The sequence below is a fragment of the Cannabis sativa genome, chromosome 6 (assembly GCF_029168945.1).
Source record: "Cannabis sativa cultivar Pink pepper isolate KNU-18-1 chromosome 6, ASM2916894v1, whole genome shotgun sequence".
In the NCBI taxonomy this organism is placed as follows: domain Eukaryota; kingdom Viridiplantae; phylum Streptophyta; class Magnoliopsida; order Rosales; family Cannabaceae; genus Cannabis; species Cannabis sativa.
This window is the reverse complement of record NC_083606.1, coordinates 52,342,137-52,352,145: the sequence shown is the minus strand read 5'-3', so window position 1 is coordinate 52,352,145 and position 10,009 is coordinate 52,342,137. Positions and strand designations below refer to the sequence as shown.

Sequence of the window (10,009 nt, the reverse complement as noted above, 5' to 3'; positions counted from 1 at the left end):
CATTGGCAAATTATCCACATCTGCCTGACACTCTGAAAAGTGATGGTTGCCTCCACATATCTCACAAATAACTTGGGCTTGTTTAGCTTGCCCTGCAATCAGCTTTGTCAAGGCCTCAACTTGAGCTGTCAATTTTGTGATGGCATCAACCTCTAGCACACCAGCTACTTTTTTAGTTTGATTCCTTTCAGTTGGCCACTGCTGATTATTTAGAGCCATCTCCTCCAATAGATCGTAAGCCTCATTAGCACTCTTTCTCATAAAAGCTCCACCAGCTGCTGCATCTATCAGAGTTCTAGTGTTACCAACCAACCCGTTGTAGAAATTGTGAACCAGCATCCACTTCTCTATGCCATGATGAGGGCATTTTCTGATTAGATCTTTAAACCTCTCCCAAGCCTCATGGAGAGATTCATTATCTTGCTGACAGAAGTTGTTTATTTCTCCTCGCAGCTTTGCAGACTTGGCTGGAGGAAAGAACTTTGACAAAAATTTTGTTGCCAGATCATTCCAGGTGGCAATAGAATTAGGTGGCAAGGAATTCAACCAACTCTTGGCTCGTTCTCTGAGCGAGAATGGAAACAATCTCAGTCGAATGGCATCATCGCTAACTCCATTAACCTTAAAAGTTTCACAAAGTTCCATGAAGTTAGAGAGATGCAGATTAGGATCTTCAGAAGGGAGGCCACCAAACTGAACTGAAGACTGCACCATTTGAAGGATGGCAGGCTTAATCTCGAAATTGTTTGCATCCACTGCCGGTGGCCTGATACATGACTGCACTCCCGTCAGAGTAGGGAGAATGTAATCTCTCAAGCTACGACCATTAGCTTGATCTTCCACGGCACCTCCATTATTACCGTTATTACCCCCATTGTTTCCAGCATTGTTGTTCACATTTGCAGCCATGATCTCTGATGTTTCAGCAGTTGCTGAAACTCTTTCTTGCCTCTTGTTCTTTCGATTCCTCCTGCAAGTTTTCTCAATTTCAGGATCAACTGGTAATATGACTGTTTGTCCTTGTCGGCGCATGCACTTAGGATTCCTGAAATAAATCAAGAAAATATTGCAAGAAAAAGGTTAGAAAAATCAGCAAGAGAAAATATACCAAAGTAGAAGTTAGTATAATTTTATGTAATATTAATCTTAGACAATTCCCCGGCAACGGCGCCAAAAACTTGTTGCTATAATTTATAAACACTACGCAAGTATACGCAATCAAGTAGTAAATCTCACACAGGTGAGGTCGATCCCACAGGGAATTGGATTAAGTACCACTAAATTATACTTATGATTCTATTCAGTAAATCAAAAGCAATTATGATTTAAAAAACAGTAAAATATGAAAGAAATTCAGAAAAACTTAATAACACAATTTAAAGTTGAGCAAGATGAGACAATAGGGAGGAGAATCCTGTTGTTGTTTACCCAAATTGTTAATGATTAATTACTATCCTATTCTTGGCGTGAATGACAGATTATGAAATAACCTAGCTCCTTTCAGATCTTCTAGATTCTAAATCACATGTTATCTAATTAATTCCTTAATTAAACTAACATGAAATCAGCATTAAGTAATAATCTACTCGTCACATAAGTCATGTAAATACTTTCGTTTCACATAGAACATTGATTATCTTAATTTTAGCATTCTCAATTCTCACTTTTCAGATTTTGAATTGAGATCATAAAGCATGCACAAGGTGATCAATCTTAAACATGAAATTAAGAACAAATTAAGATAATTTCACACACAAGAATGGAGGAATGGCAATTAAACATTAACTAGGCAAACATTAAACAACAATCATCATCCTCCCTAAATGGGAAATTTAGTTCAGAAACAAATCCATAACCATTCCTATGACAATATTCAACATAAATAAATTAAAGAGGAATAGAGAAAGAAACTGTTGGTGGATGAATTCTGGATCTTCACTTTGATTTCCTCTGCTCTTCCTGCCGCTCTCTGCTGTGTTTTAGGGTTCTAAATCGCTCTCCCTGACTTTCAATCGCAGTTTTCTATTTATAATTGAAATTTAGGGTTCGATGGACGAAAATGCCCCTGGTCCGTACGGGATCTCGCCGCGGCGAGAAATTGCCAAATTTAGGCTCTCTCTGTATCTCGTAACTCGCCGCGGCGAGCCTCTTCATCGCCGCGGCGACTGATGCTTCTGAATTCTCGAGATCTAGCCGCGGCCAAGTTGTGTTTAGCCGCGGCCAGATATGCACAAAAACTCAAAAATTGAGTTTTCTTCGGCTCAGCACGTCTTTTAATGAATTTCTGCACCCGAGACCTCTTTTATTCCAAAGAACCTGAAAACATAGAAAACAAGCGTAATTCCGTCCCAACACAGCTAGAAATGCACATAAATTGGATCCAAAACATAGGCTAAAAATAGCCTAACAGCATGGGGATTGGACCACGCATAGAGCCCCTCCCCGGGTTAGTGGCAAACTATCCGGGGGTAGGCAGAAAAGCTTCACCTAAACTAAGAAAACCTTTATCACAAAGATTCTTCATCCTTTTGTAAGTGAGAGTGGATGGAGGTGAAACCCATTGGGGAGTTGTTTTCTCCTTAGTCCCCATGGGACATGCCTCTTCATATTCCACATCCATATAGTCTTGGCCCAGAACCAAGATCTCTTCAAACTTCGAGATGGGTTCGCCAACCTCGTTACATCCCCCAAATGGAAGAATTAGAGGAACCTCTTCCTCTTCAACTGCTTCTTCTCTTTCACCATCAAGAGAAGTGGTTGCACGAACTTCACCCTGGTCCTCGACTTCTTAGACTTCTCCGTCTCCAACAGCTACTTCTACATCCTCCTTAGGAGGTCCAGCTTATTCTACACCAGCCATTGTAAAAAAATTGGGGAAAATGTGGGTCTTGTTTGGTTTTTGCCATCACCTTACGCTTGGATGGGGGCTTTTTTTTAAATGTATGTTTCGCAATGGAGATAGTGATTTTTGCTAGAGCAGAGCTTTTCTTTGAAGGGTTTATATGACCTTCTGGAAGTGTGTCTAGGATGTCCACTCAGATCTTGTACATCCACGCAATAGGCAGATAATGCCTTCAGCCTCTATTCAGTTTCCAAATGAACCGATCGTATCCTTCTCCACTAATTTGGCCAGGGTAACGATTGTGTTGTACCACGGGCACCAAGGACTCCAACAAGTCACTTGTAATCTTCCACTCATCGAAGCTCGAGGTCGATGAATTTTCACTCGACGAAGATGAAGTTGCACAGAGTCTAGGCTAGTTTTTGTGAAGAAGATGAAGTTAATTGTTATCTATCTAGTAGTTACATCCCTAGTAATCACCAAGATTCATCTACAAAAGAGAGAAGATAGAGAGGTAAGAACTGGACAGAGGTATGATTTTATGCAAGAGCAAAACATGTCTGATATGCTGACCAGATAAATTCAAAAGAAAAAAGGATGAAATTTTATTCTAAAAATGAAATTCCCAAATCAAAGGTTTAAAGATAGATGAACCTAAGAAATTCCTAGAAACTTCAAACACGAAATTCCATGTAATTTCTAGCAAAAATAACAAGAAATTGATGGAAATTTGGGAATCTAAAAGCCATGAACGTGCGTCTTAATCAAGAATTGAAAGCCCTAATTTATTTCCTAATCTCAATCATCGAAGAACAGCCTCAAAAACCCAAAATTTATAAAAACAGTTTGAAAATAATAATGCATGTTTTTAAAGAAAATAAAAGTGAAGAAATAGGACTTACTCACAGTTCGGAAGCTCTTAAATGCACTTGGATGGCTTTTGTAAATCAAGCTCCAAGCAATAATTCTTCAAAGATTTTAGAGAGAAAAAAGGTTTGTGTGCTCTAGTTATCTTTGAGAATAAAAATGGCTAAAAGAGTGCAAAAGAATTTCTAACCCCTTATATAGGTGGTTGGAAGGGTGGTTTGGTAATTTGGAATTTAAATTTTGTGTTTCCCTTCAAAAAGGTGTAATCATCACATATTGGAGAGTACAACTGTCAGACACGCGGTACTCAATACCCGTCATTGAACCAATTGAGGCCCATTTTTCAAGACAATGCTTTAAATGCCTAGATACTGAAGAGACACTCATATATTCACTCCTTCCATCAAATCACATTAGATCAAGATATGGTGTGAAAGATGAACACATGTCACCCATTCAACCAACTTAGTGGCTGAATAAGTCCACATGCGAGCAAAGAGTTTCCACACAAACTTGGGGAAAAATGTTTTCCCGAATTATGCACAGGGTGAGTGACATTTACCTGGATGACACGTGAAGAATATTTTATTATCTGGACAAGCAGTACACTTCATGATGTGTCATCAAAGGGGATTTATCATTCGTAAATAACCTGTTTGAAGAATAAACTGGAATTAATATCCAAGTAGGGTATATTATATCGTCCGACCATCATCAATCTCATAACTAACATGCATACACTGGCCTAAAAATGCGGCTAGAATATCTTCAAAGATATTTTCCATAAATGTTCAAGCATTTAAATCTCGATCACATTCCTAATTTTGTGGGATAGATTCACAGAAAAAAAAATAATAAATAAGAGGAAACCTTTCTAGTTTTCCTTTTATTTCTATATGTTTTAAGAAAGTAAATAAGTTTCCCATATTATTTCTTAATTATTTTGAGATACCTAATTGATGTAACTTTTTCTTATAAATAGTGGAACCATTTCACTATTTAGGAATCCAAAATCAATTGTTCAAAAGAGCTCTTACGTTGTAAAATTGTAAGCTTTCAAGAGAGATCAAGAACTTTTTACTTCTCTTCTCACAATTTATACAAGTAAAAGGGGAGTAGGCTATTACCACTATCACGGGGCCGAACATCTATAAATATTTGTGTTCTTATTGCTTAATTTTATATATTTTTTATTCAATATTATTTATTCTAATCGCTTTAATTGGCTCAATATTTGGCTAAAAGTAAAGTCAACACGTTAAAATAAGATTAATTAGTTATCATAAGAACAGTCAACAATTACTATTTACAATATTTTTTATAATTACTATTAGTTTTATATTTTATTTTGTATTTTATGTTATGGTACTTTATTTTTGGGTCGATTGTGGCTTTTGGCTTGTATTGTACTTATGTATGTTAGTTTGTATGTGTTTGATATGACTTGTTTGGTACCATATATGATGGTTTGTCATGTATTGTAGTTTAAGCCATTTTTCAGGTTAATCCTAAAAGTGGTGTGAGTTAGTCTACTTCATATAATTCACGCATTACTACAGGAAAAGAATGCTCGTGATAATGCTTCACAATAAAATATTCAACATAAATACAATGATCTAAACATATCAATCGATTACTAATTATCATCGGTTGCATTTAACCTTTTGACTTTACAATTCAATTAAACATCCCAAATTACATAGAGATATCACACACCTCAAAATAAAGTGTGGGATTAAGTAATTAGTTATAATATACGAACGTTATAATATATTTATATAAATGACTCAGATATAAAGAGTATCAATCTAACACAACTATCATTCATAATATGTTTGTTGTTTAAATAAATTTGATGGCAATTAATTGATATAATTACAAATAAATATAAACATATTACATATATAGATGACTATTAAAAATTTGTGAAGATTATGACTAATAAGTGTAGTAAATATTAGGTGCTATAAGATTCTTTTTGTTATATCTATTTAATATAAAATATGGCTATGTAACAGAATTCTTGGTTTAACGATATTATTTTTTTCTGTGAAATTTTGACAGAACAAAATATTCTTATTTAACTTTTAATTAAAACCCGATACTAAATATGAAATCAACGAATTCAAAATATGAATTCTCTTCTCCCGTAACCACACCTTGCAATGACAACTATAACAATTCCTAGAGTATTTTTCATTGATCTACGATAGAAGATGACTCCTCTGAGAAAGAACTTAGTTTGATCTTTACAAAGTGTTCTTCATCTCCTTTTAGTCGCAATTTCTCAATCTAGATTTTAGTCGTCGGATGGAGGTAAAAATGATTGGAGGAAAGGCATAAAGAATGATTTAGGTTTTCAATCACTACTTTTTAATCGAAATTTGCATTTTCAGTCGCTGAGTGTAGAATTTTTAGTCGTCGGATGTTTACTTTTTAATTGTTGAGGTTTGCATTTTGATTTCAATAGAGAGTTCATCCAAGCAAGACGAGATGTGAGATAAAGCAGAAGAAAGAAAGGTTTGGTTCAATCCATTTCTCATTTCATATGCAAGTGTAATATTTATCGTCCATATAAGTGAAATAACTTCTTTATATATTAGTGATTTAAAAGAAGAGAAAATAGCCAAATAGAAAATTTACTGGAAATCTTGAAGAATATAAGGTAAATATTGTTTTCATTTTCTTTATTGCCTTTTATAATTACTCTACCCATTCAAATTTATATGTAAAAGTATATAATTAAATGATTGTATGTTTTCTTACCTGAAAAGGACGGGAAAGCTTCAAATGCACTTGCAATTGTAGTGCAACAAAATAGGTATAACTACTTTATGCATTGGCCACATGGCCTAATTGTATGCAGTGCAACATAAGAATTCTTGGAGGACTTATTTACATAAATTCGATCAAGGAGCTTTTAAGATTCTACTGCTTATTTTTAGTTGTTTTGACATTTGATATTGTTGACCTCACTTTTAGCCAACGACAACGAGTCAAATTTAGTAAGTGATAAGTGATTTGTAGCAATCGATATATAATAAAGCAATGTAAATACACAAGAATTTTATAGAGGTTCAGTCCCGAGCAGTTCGGTAATAGCCTAATCCTCGTTACTTGTATTGACTTAAGAACAAGGAGAAAGGTTCCTTTTCTTATAGCTCTTACAACAGTATCTCTAAATATATAATTCTTAGATAATATCTTTAGGGTATAGTCTCAACTGAACTATTTTCGACCCTTTGCCCAGTGAACATGCATCACTATTTATAGGGCTAGTAAGCTTGGAGAGGAAGTCTTTCCCCTCTCATTACAATGTGTATAAACAGAAAGATCGTTGGATCAATGCTGAGTACAAAGATCGTGGGATTGATGTTGAATACACTGATTGTGGGATCGTGTGTATGCCATATCCATGTAATCTGATCCCCAAGTTCTAGGGATTTTGTTAATGACTCACAATGCGAAAGCTGAATTCGCTAAGTGTTGGTTGCTCTGCGCGGATTGCTGATTGCTTTGCTCTGGGCATGCTAGCGAGGCATCCTGCTCGGACTATTCCCTCTGAGCAGATACTCCAAGTGGATTCCACGTGTCACCATTATGCGATGCCACGTCAGAGTGTAAAAATTGGGATAACAGATATACCATTGAACATATGAATTGGCTACTTTATTTTTGCAAAAAAATTATATTGGATGGGGTGGGTAAAAATTTAAAATGTTATCCTGTGCTTGTTAGAAATTTGGTTATCCTCTGCTTAATAGAAATTTGAGTTAATAGAGCCTAATTATATGATTAAATATTCTTTTTACATGTGTGATAATTACTGGTTCAAATAACATAATTATTATGAACCAACCAAATAGCCACTGATTAATTGTTATTTGAATCAAATACATGCCTATTGTTTGAGAAAAAATTGAATTTATATTTGGAGGATGTATTTTGATAGGATGTACTAACTATTAAATTTTGACCAGAAGGCAATATAGCTTTGTGGCATGGCAATATTAGCCATGTAGAACATTCAAATTCCTATTGTTGAGGGTCAGAGAAGTGAGGTCAAGTACTTCTTTCGAAAGATCTATTATCCGGCAATGTACAACACAGGCTCTACTCTTCCTTTATCTTCTCCTCAGCTCGGTGCTATCTCTGGTCTCTGCTCAGCCTCAGGATCCATGGTTAACTCTTAATGGTACTGTATATTGTGTTTCTATGGCTCTCCTAATTCTAATGCATTTGTTTTTACTTCAAAGATACACTGTTCCTTTTTTGACAAGCTCACTTTAGTACTACACTGTTAGATATGATTACGATTTGCTTGGGGACTTGGTTAAAGGGATTTTTCTAGCCGTCGCTATTTTTCAACATTATGGTTATTAATATTTCTTTATCATTGCTCGGTGGAGAATTTTGCCTATTATTGTCTATCATTTCCAAGTGTCAGGTAAAACAAATTTTGCCTATTAAACATTCAAACTATGTTGCGTACAAGTTCACATTGATAGCTAGCTCACCCAATACAGTGTTGTGTTGTGATGTCTAATGAATAAAAGATGATATTGATATCAGGCTTAACAATGGTTTTGATATTGTTGCTTACTTTAGGAGCAAGCAACCATCCAAACCTAAAGGTTACCTATTTATCACTATATAAACACTACTACTGAACACATTCAAGATGATATTTGTCTCATGTAAATTTGGCTTTCTTTACTTCGGTTGTATGCAAAAATCTCAAGTATTCTATACAGTTGATAGTCCAATAGAAAATTGGAAGGCGAGCAAAGGTTTTATCTCAAAGGAGTCCTAGTGAAGACTCTCTCATTCTTGTAAGTGTTACTTTGAAAATGTTTTGTATAAACCAAATTTGTATTCAACATACTTTTATTCACTATAACACTGTTGTTTTCTCCCGATTAGAATTATTCATTATGCGGGGTACTTTGCACACTTATATGTAATAAGTTTACGATTGAACTTGTAATTGAATTTACAAGCACCAAGTAAAACATATTTGAATTCCTTTAGTAGCAAGAATTGTATGTAGCGGTTCATATTTAAATTCATTTCCCTTTCTTGTGATGCAACCTTATATATAAATGTATAAATTTGAAGATAAATATTTACACATAAAAAATACACGTATATCATGTATGCAGACACCTTTCTTACTTGTGTAGGTATGTGGCAAGACTGGTCACAAAAAGAGGTATAATGGCCATATTTAAATTGTGGTACGATTTTAAACTTTTGAAATAACTATGATTTCAAGTTAAGTTTATTTTGATGTGTGGCACGTTTTATGTCACTGCGAGTATTTCTTAAAACTTTAGACAATATTTAAATTTAATTTACTTTTCATTTTAAAAATCAAAATACATAATTTAAAATAAAATCTAATTCAACACTATCATATTCTTTTAAATATTTAAAATTTAATTCAAATTTAAATTTAAACTTGTATCATATTTATATTACATTTTATCATAATTTTTTTAAAAAAAATAAAATTTTTGTAACATTTTTAGTATTAATTATTACGAAAAATTAAAAAAAAAAAACATTAAACCAATAATTCTTATAAAATAACATATTTTATATATTTATATATGTGGACATTTGGTAATCAATGAATAGTTATAAAAAGAAAAATAATGTGTACACTAAATATTTAGGAGAAATTTCGGGAATTGTATATAACAAAAAATTTTAAATATCTATTCTATATAAAATGTGTCTATATAACAGAATTCTTGGTTTGTGAGAAATTATTGGGTGATTTTTTTAAATAAAAAAAATAACAAATTATTAGATGTTGTCACGTAAAGGGTGAGCATCATGTAGTTAATCCACCTAAAGTGTTGCAATTAATAATAAATTTGTTCATATTGTTTATTTAATTTTTTATTAAAAATTATTTTCAAATTTTGATATTTAGAATTAGTTAAATTTTAAATATGATTTTAAATTAAATTTGAATGTTTTGATAGTTTAAGTAGATGAGCATTTTAATTGCGAAGATAAATAAAGGATGAATAATTATTTTTTTTAATTACTATTACAAAGTATAATAGTAATTTTTGTTTTTATTTAAATCACTATTATGCTTTCAAATTTCAATGATTATCAATACATTGAATATTATTAATTTTAAAATTATGATATTAAAAAAAACTAAAAACTAAAATAAAATTAACATACGTGGCTTGGCACGTAACTTCTATCTAGTATATGGGTGCACTCTTAATGTGTATTACCCATGAATGGGTAAAATTAGAAAATTTTGAGTTTTTATGC

The 10,009-nt window shown here is 33.2% G+C and overlaps 1 non-coding gene across 1 annotated transcript; it reads left to right on the top strand.

Moving 5' to 3' along the window:
- Positions 1–349: 349 nt before the first annotated feature.
- On the top strand, positions 350–456 carry LOC115696019 (small nucleolar RNA R71). Its single transcript, XR_004007621.2, has one exon. It is a non-coding gene; the product is annotated as a small nucleolar RNA R71 (small nucleolar RNA).
- The last annotated feature ends 9,553 nt before the right edge of the window (positions 457–10,009 follow it).